The 16,261-nt window shown below is 40.1% G+C and overlaps 1 pseudogene; it reads left to right on the top strand.

Annotated features, from left to right (window-relative positions):
• Window positions 1-7,124: 7,124 nt before the first annotated feature.
• Window positions 7,125-7,244, top strand: LOC114231163 (small nucleolar RNA SNORA61; annotated as a pseudogene).
• The last annotated feature ends 9,017 nt before the right edge of the window (window positions 7,245-16,261 follow it).

The raw sequence follows: 16,261 nt of genomic DNA, 5'->3' as shown, positions 1-16,261 counted from the left end.
TTATGGGTAGGAGGAAAAAGGACCTCTAAATACTTGACAATCTACTCTAGAAATTTCCTCTCACTCTCGGTGAAGAAGCAAAAAGGTAGAACGTTCAAAGGAAAAGTTAATAAGGCTACTTTGTATTTTAATTATTGCCAAGTACCCAGGTGCTTCAGTGAAGAGTTTCATGTGCATGTAAATTACTTCTGTGCCCTAGCACATTTGCAGAAATCTAAATGAGATGTTGTTCCATTTAAAATTTAAATAACTCCCTTGAGAAAATGCCAACCAGATTGCTTCAACGAGAAGTCAATGCATAAACATGTATTTGTTATTTACTTGTTAATGTGTTCAGCATCTTAAAGTATTTCGGTGCTTTTGCGTGAAACCTAAAGTCCTCTGTAATGTGAGTTGATGACCCTAAAATGATGTGTAAAAAAAAAGTAAACAAACAATACTGTGGTAGATGCAGAGTACACCATTTACAGAAAGACTTTTCTCCCCTTTCCGAGAGAATGGTTACCAAGAGTGATACTCCATTGTTCCCAAAGGGCTCAGACATTGCACAAAGTGGCAGGTCCAGATCCACGAGGCCACCTTTTTTAACGGGTGACTCAGCAGAGGGACGATCATTTGAGACCCAGCGCTCAGGACTAAGGGGTGAACTTGGCTTTCTTTGTTCAGCAGCCGGCTCGGGCGGACTGAGTCAGCCTCAGTTCTGGGAAGGCAGCTGCCAGCAGAAATGTGCAGTCATTCCACATTCTCTCTATTCTGATTGGAACTTACCTCTTATAGGATCGTTTGAAGTTAGGAAAGGGATGGGAAGAAGTTCAAGTTCAATGTTTAATCCTTGTCAATTAACTTCAATGCTCCCCTTGGGGAACATTTCGACTAAAAGCAGATTATATTTTTAAAAATACTCCTAGGATTTCTTGGACATAAACTTGTGGGGGTTTTTTTTCCCTCCTTATAAAAACACACACACAACAACAGCATGATGAGTTAAGAGTGAATGAATCAGAAACATACGGATTACATTTTCCCTGAGATTCGCATGGATTTGAAAGTCATGGAGAAAAGGGCACTTGGCAAGATGCGTTTGAGATTTTACCCAACCAAGAACATTTGAAAAAGAGTCTGCGGTGCTTTGGTGGACACAAACTTGTGCCAAATTCTTTCATTTTTATGAACTGTACTGCAATTTTTTTAAAAAAAAAAAGAAAAACAGGGCATAAAAGTGACTTAATTGTAATTTAATAAAGACACGGAATGCCGCTGGTACAACAGCTAGAAGCTCTGCAGACGAACACCAGCTTTCGGAGGGATGGGCTAAGGGTGTGTGAGAGCAAACCGAAATGAAGCAGGAACAGCAGTGCCGTGGACTAACATGCTCAGCGACACGACAGGAGACAAGAGATGCTGATGCTGACAAGGGAACGTTTTAGTTTATGGCCATTCCCCCACCCCCCCACCTCAATGAAATGAGAATCACAACAGTAACACAAACATTATTTTAAGAAAAGCCACATAGCGATTCTTCTCTGCATGCATTGCTGACTTTCTGTTTGTTTTGAGTACACAGCCTGCCCATCAGCCGACACTCTGGGGCTGAGACGGTGCTCTGAAGGCCTCAGGTACGTCTGTCAGGTAATGCAGAGCCAGATTTACACACACTTGGGCACTTTTTCAAGTCAAAACAAGCATCAAGTTGCTTCATTCGCATGTTCAAAGTCATTAACAATGATTTAGGAGGAAAATAATTTTTAAAAAAAACTCCGTTCTGTTGTCTTCCATGGGCTAAACATGTTTCAGCCATAGAAAAGTTCTTAGTGTAACATTTTTCCCATGCCTTTTTTCTGGTGGATCCATTACCAACATCTCATTCACAGAAGGATTCACATAAGATCCTACTCAATGACTTGCACTTACGTAATCGCTTAGAAAGGAGCTATATAAAGACAGACATTTTCTAAATATTCGCTGCTGAGTTGAAAGGAGAGGTAAAGGGAACAGAATACACAGGGAGAGCTTTTATAGAGATGGACACCAGACGGGATGATCATCTTCGTAGTGTTTTACCCGCAGACCTAAAATTAAGTTTATATCCTGGGCATAGGCAGTGACACCAGCAACCCTGACAGGCTCCAGATTTGGTCTTGACCCTGGGCATGTGGATTCACTTTTTCTTACTTTGCCTGTGGGTTTTAGCTCCCCAGAAGGAAGGCTTCTGTGAGCATCCTAAGATCTATCAGAAGCACTTCAGTTTCTGACTAATAAGCTAGTAATAAGGGCAATTTTTAAAAATGTTTATTTTCTTTATTGATTAAGGTATTACATATGTGTCCTTATCCCCCCATTGCCCCCTCATCCCCCCACTCATGCCCTCACACGCCTGGTGTCTGTGTCCATTGGTTAGACTTATATGCATGCATACAAGTCCTTTGGTTGATCTCTTCCCCTTACCCCCACCCTCCCCTACCGTCCCTCTGAGGTTTGACGGTCTGATAGATGCTTCTCTGTCTCTGGATCTGTTTTTGTTCATCAGTTTATGTTGTTCATTATATTCCACAAATGAGTGAGATCATGTGATATTTATCTTTCTCTGACTGGCTTATTTCGCTTAGCATAATGCTCTCCAGTTCCATCCGTGCTGTTGCAAATGGTAGGAGTTCCTTCCATTTTACAGCATCGTGGTATTCCATTGTGTAGATGTACTGCAGTTTTTTAAGCCACTCATCTGCTGATGGGCACTTAGGCTGTTTCCAAATCTTAACTATTGTAAATTGTGCTGCTATGAACATAGGGGTGCATATATCCTTTCTGATTAGTGTTTCTAATTTCTTGGGATATATTCCTAGAAGTGGGATCACTGGGTCAAATGGGAGTTCCATTTTTAGTTTTTTGAGGAAACTCCATACTGTTCTGCACAGTGGCTGCACCAGTCTGCATTCCCCCCAGCAGTGCATGAGGGTTCCTTTTTCTCCGCATCCTCACCAGCACTTGTTCATTGATTTGTTGATGATAGCCACTCTGACAGGTGTGAGATGGTACCTCATTGTCGTTTTGATTTGCATCTCTTGGATGATTAGTGACTTTGAGCATGTTTTCATATGTCTCTTGGCCTTCCTTCTGTCTTCTTTCAAAAAGTGTCTATTTAGGTCCACTGCCCATTTTTTGATTGGGTTGTTTACCTTCCTTTTGTTAAGTTGTATGCATTCCAATAAGGACAATTTTTAAGTGAGATCCAAGATGAACTGGGGAGTCATTTATGGAGCAGATCCTGCTGGGTGTGTACATTAATACTTGGGCAAACTAAATTAGTTACATAAATTTGAAATATTTGGAAGCCAGTCCCTCTGCCTTCCTAACTCTGGCAACATCATACCATAGACAGGGAGGGTGACCTGGAAAGGGATTTACTCAGGAAATGGGAAGAGAGATCCCTCATCCAAACACTGAGGTTCCTACAGTCTTTCTTTAGAGAAAAGTATCATATCCATCCAAAGGGCCTTTGTATTTCCAGGGAGGAGGACCTGAGCCTTTGTGAATGTTAAAATGTGTGAATTCCATCATGATTTTCCCACAAAACAGAAGCAAAAGCACAAGTGAACATCTACATACCTCTTCAGACACGTGGTGATTTTCTCTCTCCCTTAGTAAGCATATTTTTACTGTTTCTGGTACATTTTGACTCTGTTTTTCAATCTGCTTTGACTTGTTTCCTCATAGAACCCACAGGGGAACTCAGTTCCCTCACAGAGCAGAGCCGCTGCGAACCTCAATATACCACTTTCCAATCTATCAGAGATTTCCGTGTTTTTTCTTTTTGTTGCTGTTTGGTTTTTGTTTTTGTTTTTTCGGGTTTTTTTGCTAAAAGCTATTAATTTATTTTTTCTATTACCTAATACAGTATTTTTTTACAAGACAGAAATTGAAAAAAAATGGAAATGTTAATGATAAAAATCATGGTAAAGATGAAATGTATTATCTCGAGACCTAGATGGATATTATTACAAGCTGAAAGCAGTAACTTTTAGCCTCAATTGCTTTCTCAATGAAATTTAAAGCAGTCAACAGTGTATTCAATGTTGAGGAATAAAAGAAAATGAAGAATTTGTAAAATGAATTAATGTAACTGTTTCTAAAAGTTACATGTTTAAACCTCTCTGTCATGTTTAAGCTTACTGTACAACTTTTGCACATTCTTAGTATTATTCATGTCTTCATACTTTCAACTGTATATAGTTCTCTAGTAAATATGGCATCCTAGTAAAGGACTTTAAATATTTGAATGTCCCTGAGATACATTTATGCACGTACTAAAACAGTGAGTTCCTGTTATGTTCTGGGCTCTTTCCTATGTGCTTTGGCTATAGAAATGAACAAACCAGATCAGACACAGCGTTTGCCTTCATAGGGCTTACCATCCAGTGGGTATAAAAATAAGTAAACAGGCAAGCACAATGGAAAGTGACAAGATCGGCAATCAATATTCAGGTTGCCATAGGAACTTGCAAGTAGAAGCACTAAGAAGGCAGGTGACTTGGGTTGGGAGAGAATATTGGAAAATCCCCCTGGAGGAGGTGACCTCAAGGTTCAGACCCAAGTTTGAGCTCCATATGCCTCGAAGGTCATCCGTGAGAGCTGGTCACCTCACTAAGGTGTGAGCCCAGACATTCACGCAGCAGCCTCCCCTCAATGCAGCATCTTTTCTTTCTCTAACATGGTTCATGGAGGAGGCAAAAATTGAATTTATTTTAAAAACTTGGCCTTGGAAAGGAAGCCAGTTGTGAAGGCTAATGAAAGTGAGCTACGATGAGAAATGGAAGTGAAGATGAAGTGAGCTAGTATAAGAAATTAATGGCTTTACATCATTCATACTCAGTGGGCAAAAACTAAAACCATTTCCCCTAAGAACAGGAACAAGACAGGGATGCCCACTTTCATCACTCCTGTTTGACCTGGTACTGGAGGCACTAGCCACAGCGATCACACAAGAAGAAGAAATAAAAGGCATCCAAATTGGAAAAGAGGTAAAACTGTCAGTATTCACAGATGACATGATATTCTACATAGAAAACCCTAAAGATTCCATAAAAAAAAACTACTAGATTTAATAAATGAATTCAGAAATGCACAAACAGTGCTTTACAGGCCAGGAAGGTGGTAGTGCCCACACAGCGGAGGTCCATGGCAGGTAGTGATGGACCCCCACATGCAGCCCCTCAGCAAGGCTCTCTGGCTCTTCCTCCGGAGTGTGCTTTGCATGTGTCAACTTTTCTTACTCTGTTATTACTCCCTAGTCAAGTCACCATCGTCCCTCCCTATGCTACTGTGCTTGTCTCCAAACTATCCCTGCTTTTATTTTTGCCCCATAGTACCCCATTTACCACAGAGCAGCCAGAGAATATTGTAGAAATATCAGTCAAATCAGTTAAAATCCTCATTGTCTTCTCACTGCTCTTAGAAAGAAGATTCTGATTTCTCATTTTATTGTGCAAAGGACTCCCTGACGGGGCCTGTCCCTCTGAACGCATCTCATGCCACCCTCGTCCATTCTTCTCCTGCCCATCAACCTTCATTTTGTTCCCAATAGGCCCAGCTCTTTCCCGCCTGTGGCCCTTGCACTCTGCTCCCCCTGCCTGTGATGCTTTCCTTTCATCTTTGTCCTTTTTTCCAGATCTCGGGCGATCTGCCCCTTTCATCTTTGTCTTTTTTCCAGATCTCGGGCAATCTGCCCTCCAGCGCAGCCATCTAATGACTCTAGCACGTCTTCCTATTTTGTATCTCTGCAGAGATGTAGTTATTTTCTCTTTTTGTTGTTGTTGTTGATTGTCAGTTTCCTCACATAAAATGAAGCTCTTTGAGAACAGAAGCCTGCCTCTTTGGGGGAAATGGAAGCTATTGGTTAATGAGTAGTTCTCAGATCTTCTTTCTGCAAATGAAAAGCTGATTACATCCTTAAAAAGAAAATCATGTCAGGAGGACTCTCAATGCAGACAAATTCCCTTTGTCTATGAGATTCCTTTTTTTTTCATGACTACATAGGATTTAGGATCAAATGCATGTGAAGTATTACAAAAAAGACTGTATACATACAAAGGGGCAAAGGGAGTGGGAAACACAGAACATAACATGCAAAAACATTAACACAGTAACTATCAAATGTTAGGCGCCAAAATCTCTTCCCTGGTCCAGGTATTTATCACCCATTGTTCACTAATCCCTTTATTCATTCACTCACCAGATGTAGTTCACCAAACCCCGGGGCACCAGTAGACACTGATTATAAAAGAAGCATGTCTTCAGAGAGGGATAAGAAGTAAATCCACCAAAACAGTTATAGGCTAGAAAAGCCAGCAAGGAACTTAAATGGCCCAGAATGGAATACACTCAACATGAAGATTTTTCTAAGTCGAAAAATTGGATACAAGAGTGTGGGAGGATCTAGTGTATGCTTGATCTTAGAAGCACTATTGATGTTCTACACTCTTAAAGCTGAGGATTAAATCTATAAATGTGCTAAATATTATTTACATGTAAATATATATTTAAATATTATTCTAGTTAGTATTATGGTGTAACGAATTACCCAAAACTTAATGACATAAACTCATGATCTATTATGCATCCACATTCTAGGTTAGTAATTCAAGAAGAGCTCTGTTGGTTAGTTTTCACTGAGGGCTCTTTTGTAGTTGCAGTCAGATTTTGATCGGGATGACAGTCATCCGAAAGCTTGACTGGGACTTGAGGATGTACTTCCAAGGTGGCTCCCTCACAGGTGTGACAAGTCGACCAGGTGCCTCAAATCTTCTGCATATGGGCCTCTCCAAGCAGCTGCTTTAGTGTTCTCAAGGTGGCCAGCTTCCCTCAGAGTGAGTGATAGAGATCAGGGAGGAAGGTACCTGCCTTTTACAATCTTGAGAGGCATATATTGTCACTTCTGACTCTGCTGGTCACACAGGCCTAGTCTGGAATCACTGTGAGAAGGAACAACTCAATGGTGTAAATACCAGGGAGTGTGGATCACTGGTGACCCTTTTGGGGCCATTTTGGAGGTTGCTAATGGCAATATCATTAAATGTTAACATTTTGGGTGGCTAATATGCTTAGAGGATGCCCATAAAAGGATTTTTCCAACCCTCCGGTTCCCTTTCCCATCGGATCTGAACACCGATCTTGGTGGTCATAGAGGAGGAAAAGTAACAGTGAAGCTGGCCTCACAGTGCTTGTAGTCTGTGGGCTGGTTTCAAACAAGGTTAAAAAAAAAAAAAGGATTTTTCCATTACTGAAGTGAAGAAAAATGAATCAATTGTAGCAATCAGTAATATAATTTTTAAAAAATTTTGTATACTTATAAAGTTTTATAATATAAATTTTTAAATAAAAATTATGCTTAACATGCAAAAACACTTAATTGTATTAAGAGAATACAAAAATTGTAATAATAATAGAAAATTCCAAATATCTTTATAGATGGGGTCATTTATTCATTCATTCTTTGACTTACCCAAGAGTATACTCTACTAATGTTTATTGAATAACAATTATAGACATAGTCCTGTGAAAAAGTGATTTTTGTCATTGGTTTTTCAAAAGTAACTTAAGTCAATAAATTACAGAAAGAAATGACTCTTTGTATAGATTGCTGCCTTTAAAATATTCCAAAAAAGTTTTGGAACATTTAGACCCATTTCCTGACAATTTTCCACTGTTCCTTCCAGTGCAAACCCACAGTCAGTACCAGGAGGTGGGGTGAGAGCATTAAAACATGATTTGAATAATCGTAAGGTTTAATGCATAGTTGGTTTTTTATTTAAAGGCTCATGCATGTGCGTGCACACACACGCGTGCTTATGCGCATCCCTGTAAAGTATTGGTTTGGCAATAAGTTGTGCAGCTGTGCAGCTGAATTTTGATCTTCAGGTTCTTCTCTCTGAAAATCAAGTCCAGATGATTCTAAAACCAGCTGACGGTAAGAATGAGAGAACAGTTTTTACCAAATTTAGACACACTCAAAGCCTCATGAAATCTAAGTTTAGAATAAACCAAATTTTCCCAATCTCTCCAGATTTTGCTTTGCCTGGCACTGGGGAGTGCAGCTTTCCAGTAATTTAAAAGAAAGCAAAGAGGAGAGACAGTAGCAGCAGTTTGTGAAATAAATTCTGCAACTTCTTCGAAATTGAACAAATAAAACAGCACCCTGATAATATGATAGTTAACTAAGCACCTATCTGTAGAAGGATTCAGTTACCCTTTAAGGAATGTGTAGTTCCAAACAGGTGGGAATAGGAGGCTATTTGGTGAATTCTTTCAAGTTTTACCAAACCTGGAGCATTTGAAAACTTGGAAATAAATGAGCCCAAACTACCACTGGATTTATAATAGATATTGTGTTACAGAATTAAGGGTATTTAACATTTATGAAAAGAATCATTCAATAATACTGTTTGGACTGCCATGTTGCAGACAGGTGTTCCATACATTCTGGTAAGTCCCTAAACTCTGTATTTGCATTTGGAGTCTGGTGTTCTCGTGAAATTCAATCATTATGGCGCCTGCGTCTAGCCGCTCAGCTGAACACAGTTGAATATATACAAATTTACATAGAAAGTTTGGTGCCAACAGAGGATCCTGATGCTTATATATAGAAGTGACATTCCTGGACAGTCTGACATTTTGCATTAAACCCCAGGTGAGGTCAGACTTGGTACATTAATTAAATTAGGCTAGCTTGAAAATTGCTATGATATGAACAGACATAGTTTCTTTATCAGGGGTTAAAAAATGATGATCTATTTCAGGAAGTGAAACCTGATTGCATGAAACTGAACCCACGCAAAACTGAAGATATTCAAAGTTTCCGCCAAGAAAGCTCTACCATACCCTTCTCTAAGACATTAAATGTTTAGTTTTGTTGTGACATTTAAAGCGATCGATCAGAAAACTTAAAAATGAATATGTCTTAAAGAAATTCTTTGTCCCTCCCCCTTTCAAGTGCAAAGCCACAATCTGTTCTTTATGCCGGCTTCCTTTTGAGAGCATGTCCACTACCTAAGAAAAGCAAGAGTTTGAAGAAATTGTGTGTTTTCTTTAATACACACCACTCTCTTCGTCAATGCTCATGTAAATATTCATCCACAGGCCTGGTCATCCCAGATCATCATGCACCCTGACATACATGGCATCATAAAATTGACTTGAGAAGATTTCTCTTTTTTTCAGTTACTCTAAAGTTTTGCTTTGAATAAATGATTAATCACTTAACTCACAGTGATGATTTAGATGTTCGAGGATTACTGAAAGGAAAAAAAATTCTATCAGGCTTTCCCTCTGACCTTACCAACAGAAAGAACATGATGAAATCATGGCATGATCCCACTTAAATGTGGAATCTAATGAACAAAATAAACTGATGAGTAAAATAGATCCAGAGACATGGAAGCATGGAACAGACTGACAACTCTCAAAGGGAAGCGGGTGTGGAGGTAGGAAGAGGTCACCCAAAGAATTTATATGCATCATCCATGGACACAGACAGTAGTGTGGTGAAGGCCTGGGGATGGGGGAAGGCAGTAGGGTGGAGGATGTCATTGGGGGTGGGGAGGTTAGAAAGGGGGACATCTGTAATACTTCAACAGTAAAGATAATTCTTTTAAAGAAATAGGTAATGGCAACAAAAACCAAACCCAAACAAAACAGGCCAAACCGAGACCAGCAAAGAGAGATATGTGTCTCCATTGCCTGGCAGCAGCACCAGGTTAGGGTAGGAATCTAGAAAAGAAAGATACCAAATTTAATGGTAACCCAGAGTTAATATTTAGAGATAAGACCAGAAAATGTTTCAAATTCAGTTAGGTAAATTAGGGCTATATGAAAATTCACAAAAAAGAAAGTAAAATCTATACATAATGTCACCCCTGTGATATAATCTTCATAAGATTTCAGAGTATTTTTTTAAATTTAATAAATCTTTATTGTTCAGATTATTACAGTTGTTCCTCTTTTTTCCCTCCATAGCTCCCCTCCACCTGGTTCCCATCCCACCCTCTTCCCTTACCTCCCCCACACTGTCCTCATCCATAGGTATACGATTTTTGTCCAGTCTCTTCCCGCACCCCCCACACCCCTTTACCCCTGAGAGTTGTCAGTCCACTCCCTTGCTATGCCCCTGATTCTATTATATTCACCAGTTTATTCTGTACATCAGATTTTTAATTCACTTGATTTTTAGATTCACTTGTTGATAGATATGTATTTGTTGTTCATAATTTTTATCTTTACCTTTTTCTTCTTCTTCCTCTTCTTAGAGAATACCTTTCAGCATTTCATATAATACTGGTTTGGTGTTGATGAACTCCTTTAGCTTTTTCTTATCTGTGAAGCTCTTTAGCTGACCTTCAATTCTGAATGTCAGCTTGGCTGGGTAGAGTACCCTTGGTTGTAGGTTCTTGCTATTCATCACTTCGACTATTTCTTGCCACTCCCGTCTGGCCTGTATAGTTTCTGTTGAGAAATCAGCTGACAATTGTATGAGTGCTCCCTTGTAGGTAATTAACTGTTTTTCTCTTGCTGCTTTTAACCTTTTGCACTCAGATGTCGAGTGTGACTCGACATGGTTAGCATCGGTAGCAGGAATCGAGAAAAAAGCAAGTGAGTGCAAAGGGTTAATATTCTCTCTTTGTCTTTTGCTCTTGGCATTTTAATTATGATGTGTCTTGGTGTGGTCCTCTTTGGATTCCTTTTGTTTGGGGTTCTGTGCGCTTCCTGGGCTTGTAAGTCTATTTCTTTCACCAGGTGGGGGAAGTTTTCAGTCATTATTTCTTCAAATAGGTTTTCAGTATCTTGCTCTCTCTCTTCTTCTGGCACCCCCATAATTCTGATGTTGGTACGCTTGAAGTTGTCCTAGAGGCTTCTTACACTATCTTCAAATTTTTGGATTCTTTTTTCTTTTAGCTTTTCCAGTTGAGTGATTTTTGCTTCTTTGTATTTCAAATCTTTGACTTGATTCTTGCGTTCCTCTAGTTTGCTATTGGGTGTCTGTATAATATTTTTTATTTAGTCAGTGTATGTTTAATTTCTAGTTGGTCCTTTTCTATATCCTCGAGGGTCTCTCTCATATCCTCGAGGGTCTCGCTAAATTTATTGGCCTTTTCTAGGAAATTCTTGAAAAAACCTTATAACCGTGGTTTTGAACTCTATCTCCAGTCATTTGTTTTCCTCCATTTCTTTCGTTTGTGATCTGTTTCTTTGTCTCCGCATTTTTGCTGCTTCCCTGAGTTGGTGGGGTAGCTTTGTGTGCTAGGTGTCCTATATGGGCCAGTAGCTCGGCCTCCCCAGTTACCTGAGGTGGACACTCTTGGTGCACCCCTTTGTGGACTGTGTGTACAGCCTTGTTGTAGTTAAGTCTTGATTGTTGTTGGTATCAGTGGGAGGAGTTGACCTCCAGGCCAACTGGCTGTGAGGATCAGCTGTGTCTACGCCAGGAGACAGCCTTATTCAACTAGACTTGCAAAATTGTAAAAGCCTCTGTGCTCAGCTTGGATGGGGCAGAGTTTCAGAGTGGAGCCTACAGCCTTGGCTTCCCGTCAGCCCCGCCCTGGGTCTCAGTGTCCCTCAGTGTCCCTCAGTGTCCCTCGGTACTAGCTGCAAGCACCTCTGAGAGAAAGGCGCTCTGGAGTTTCGCCCACTGCCAAGCAGTCTAGTCTCTCCCCCAATGAATCTGGATTCCCAGATTCTCGCCCGGAACTGGGATTCAGTGCAGTCGGAACTGGGGTTCAGCGCAGTCCAGAGCTTTTGTCTCCTTCCCACCAGGGCAATTCAGCGGCACAGTCAACAGTCTGTCCTCTGCACGCATTCACGTGCGTGCCTCCGGAGCTCTGCCTTTCGCCGCTCCCCTGAGTTTCTGCCTTACAGCCCAGATTCCCCCAGTATGAGCCTGGGTCCCCAGGGTCTCGCCCAGAACTGGGGTTCAGTGCAGTCGGAGCTGGGGTTCAGCACAGTCTGGAGCTTTTATCTCCTTCTCGCTAGAGAATGCCAGCCAGGCACTCAGCCACCCCGTCCTCTCCAGCTCCGTCCTCTCCGCACGCATGCACGTGCCCGTGTCTTCATACCTCAGGCTTTTACGGCTCCTCTGATTTTCCTTGTGGTTTTCTTTTTCCTTCTAGTTGTAGGATTTCCAGTCAGCCAGCTTTCCTGTGGTTCTGGATGATGTTCGTTTTGTCTTTTAGTTGTATTTTTGAAATTGTTGTGCGAGGCTGCAGTTTAAGTGTTTAACTATGCCGCCATCTTGGTTTCCGCCCTCAGAGTATTAATAGAACATTACTGTTACTTTTTTTAAAAATAGAGGAAATCCTATATAATAAGAGAGGACTATGCTAATTATCCGTTACTCCCTGAGGCATAATGACCTACCAATAACGACTGGATCATGAATCAGCAGGAGGGTGGGGCAGCCAGCTACAAGCAGGGGGCAGAGAGCTACAGGAGGGAGCAGGGCAGCAAGCAAGTGGGAGGTGGAGAGCTCCAGGAGAGGAGGGTGGGGCAGCAAGCTAGGAGCAGCGGAGAGCTACCAGCGGCGGTGAGCAGGTAGCCAGCTGAGGCAAGCGGCAGCAAGCTACTCACACACGGATCCATGGGCAGTGCTACTAGTCTTTTATAAACATTGTTTATAACTATTTTCATGTGTTAATAACTATTCTGTATTTACATCAGCTACAGGGTATGGAAGTATTATTTTACTTCACAAGCCCCTTATCACTGGACCTTTACCATATACTCAAGTTTGGTTGGAACTATTGCTCTTGTACTATTTTAAATGATGCTGTGATGTGAACTACTTTATGATTGTGAATGAATCTTTGAATGAGATGAATTACTAAAAATGGAATAACTATGTCTGTGGGTTTGCACTATTTTTCATGCACCTGTGGAGTCCTGAATACGTTCCTCTAGAAAAGTTGTGTGACCGATAACCGCCAGTGTAGGCAAGGTCTCAGTCCTTGCAATTGTGCCTCAATGGTTCTTAGATGGACAGTATCCAAGGCTGGAATTCAGGAGCAAGAGGGGAAAGCCCACTAACCTTGTGTGTAATCATGCTTCTTCAGCTTCCTCTGCTTACTACATGCCATCTTATAAGGGTAACACGTGACACATAGAATTGCTGGTCAGTGCCAGGTGGTAGAAAGCAGGGTGAAATTATGCTTCATAATTTTTATCTAAAGACAGGGAGAGATATATGGACTTCCTGAAGGTAATATAAGCAACTCAAGACATGACCTAAGAATAAAATGCAGGCTAGTGACTATTGAGATAATTACCAAACCAATTTTTCTTATCCCAGTTTAATTTCTAGGTTAATTTAAAATTAATAAAAGATGTCAGATGAATAGCTTAGAAGGCTCCTGCCTTCCTAATCTATGGTCCGAACAATAGCATGCTTCTAATAGCATCATTCGCAAGTGAGCTGAAACTATGTCCTCTCCATAGCCATAACTCAGGATGATGGCAGAATTATATGTGTCTCAGAAATTCAGCCAGATCAATATCTCGAGCCTTTTTAAAGGCCCTGATGAATGGAAAAGTGGAGGGGAGGGGTAGACACCCAGACAGGCAATGTAAATCGAAGCGATTAAATCACTTTAGTCATGTTTAATTATTCTGTGGTCATTTTACCCCAGATTATCTTCCTTGGTTTACTTTCTGACTCCCTTCACATATCATGTAAGTACAAGACAGCAGTTTTGACGAGCGCACTGGACAGGGAAACCAGGATTCTTGGCTTTGCTGCCAAGTAACTGAATGATTTGGGATAATTCCCTTAACCTTTCTGGTTCCCAGTTACTTAATTTGTCATGCAGTAACTTATAACAAGCAAATACCACTAATCAATATAGAGATGAGCCAGGGTAGCCTAGGTGGTGATTAAGGTATTTGACTCTGAAGCCTAATTACAGGTTCAAATCCTGGCTTTATACAATTTAATAACCACATGACTTTGGGAAATCTGCTCAACCTCTCTGTATGTCAGACTCCTCATCTGTGAAACATGAATAATAACAGCATCTACCTGTGAGACCATGAGAGAACCCAGTGGTATAGTTCTTGCCTGTCGTACGGTAAGCCCCTGCTAACTGCTAGCTGTCAGCAATGTATACTCACCGTAACATGGCAGAACTTTATCACATAAGGCCTTTCAATTATTCTAATTTAGGAATCCTTCAGATTAATGTTGTTATTGCACCTATTTGAGCACTGTTTTGTCAGCCCTGTATCTTTACTATCCGTAATGACTTGCTTCTATGTCTCCTGGTTAAACAGCCTCATTTCCTAAAAAACTTTTTTTCTACTTAGAGAGGCCTCATTTCATCTTTATCTTCTTGTTTCAGACCTGCTTTCAACAAATACTGACAGAGCTGCTTGTATTCATAATATGATTATACTCATTAACTTTTAAAGTAAACTTCAAAGTCACGAGAGCCTAAAATGTGTACCTTCGTTTTTAAAAGTTATTTTGAATCCTATCAGTCATCCTGTTGAATAAAAACTTAGGTTACACAATCGGTGTTGAAATGAGCATTGTGTGGCGCCCTTTGGGCCCACCTCTGAGGCCAGCCGGCTCCCGGGGGCGGGCGGCAGAGAGGCCTCCTCCCAGCATGATTCACACTGCAGCGCTCCTCCCGCTGTTCCCAGGGGGCAGCTGATGAACAAGCAAGGCTTTAGTGTAAAAGGAATTTTATTAAAGTAAAAAGACTTATTAGTATCCGAAATTTAATTCCACATCTTAAATTACTTCCGTTTTCATGCGGTAAAAGTAAAATTAAATATGCTATCAACATAAATGCAGGGATGGCCCTGCACAGATTATATTAATATTTTGATGGTGGAACAGTCTTCCATGTCAAGGAGAAATATGTTAAAATAATACAAGGCATTAAAAGGCTCTCTTATTTGAGTTGATGAAAGGGTAGCAAGTCATAAAATACATGCAAAAAAAATCTGTTTATCTATCGATCTTTCTGTCTATCTTTCTACCTACCTACCTATCGAATTATAGCCGATATAAAAAGATAAAACTGCCGAAACCAGTTTGGCTCAGTGGATAGAGCGTCAGCCTGTGGACTGAAAGGTCCCAGGTTCGATTCTGGTCAAGGGCATGTACCTTGGTTGTGGGCACATCCCTAGTGGGGGGTGTGCAGGAGGTGGCTGATCAATGTTTCTCTCTCATCGATGTTTCTAACTCTCTCTCTCCCTTCCTCTCTGTAAAAAAATCAATAAAATATATTTTTTTAAAAAGAGATAAAACTGTCACTATCCCAATTTGTGATATTTTAGGAAGTTGTCATTTTTCCAGGACAATAAGATAAAAAAGAACAAAACCACTCTTGGAAAAAAGATTCTCCCTGCCCCCACTTGGTTAGGGAAAAATAGATTTTCCCCTAAAAATGTTGTTATGTTAATTTTTGAGATAAGTAATTGAAGTAGTTATAATTTATGATTTTTGCCTTTAATATGAATGTAAAAAAAAGGATGACTTTGTGTATCTTTAACTCCTTATTTGTCATACCTAAGTAATTTGGGGGGTTATTTTAAATTTTAGATTTAAAACACACAATGTAGGGAAATCAGAGCAATAACTAAATTTTAACATCAAACATTCTGATGAGGATAGCACCTCATCAATTTGAAGTGTTTTCTAAATATGCAAAGTGATTGGAAGACGAAAGTTAAAGGAGTATTTCAATCGAAATTTTTGATAGTAAAGTGTTTCTGAAATTCAGGAAATAAATGGACCTTATCTTTAATGTTTTCTCATAAAGCTTCATATGATTCAAATCATCACATTAATTTTGTCCAAACTAAATTTTAAAATCAATTGCATTTGGAATTCATATACTGACAGCTAAAGATGAAAAGAGATATGTATGTAAAGCAGTTAGTGAGATATAAAATTGCCAAATGTATTATGCGTGGTATAACAAAACAAAAATAGAAAATAAGGTTTTGTTCTCAAGATAATCCATACATATGTGAAATTTATGGTCCAAGCCAACATCTCAATTAAAAGTATAAAGATGCAAGCATTAAAGTGAAGGGGTTGCAAATGCTAAGTAAGTGGGTTCCTTTGAAGGGTAAGCTATGCCTCCATGTACTACATAGTCTAATTCTAATCATGGACGACAATCCAAAAACCATGGACTTGGGCTGTGTTATTTTATTGACCCACAAACTTGTGTTAACTGGATTTTATTGTTACCTGACTTTTCACTGAGAAACA

This window comes from Eptesicus fuscus, chromosome 10 (assembly GCF_027574615.1).
Source record: "Eptesicus fuscus isolate TK198812 chromosome 10, DD_ASM_mEF_20220401, whole genome shotgun sequence".
Classification (NCBI taxonomy): Eukaryota; Metazoa; Chordata; class Mammalia; order Chiroptera; family Vespertilionidae; genus Eptesicus; species Eptesicus fuscus.
Note: the sequence above shows the minus strand (reverse complement) of the source record. Positions and strands in the feature narration are given on the sequence as shown.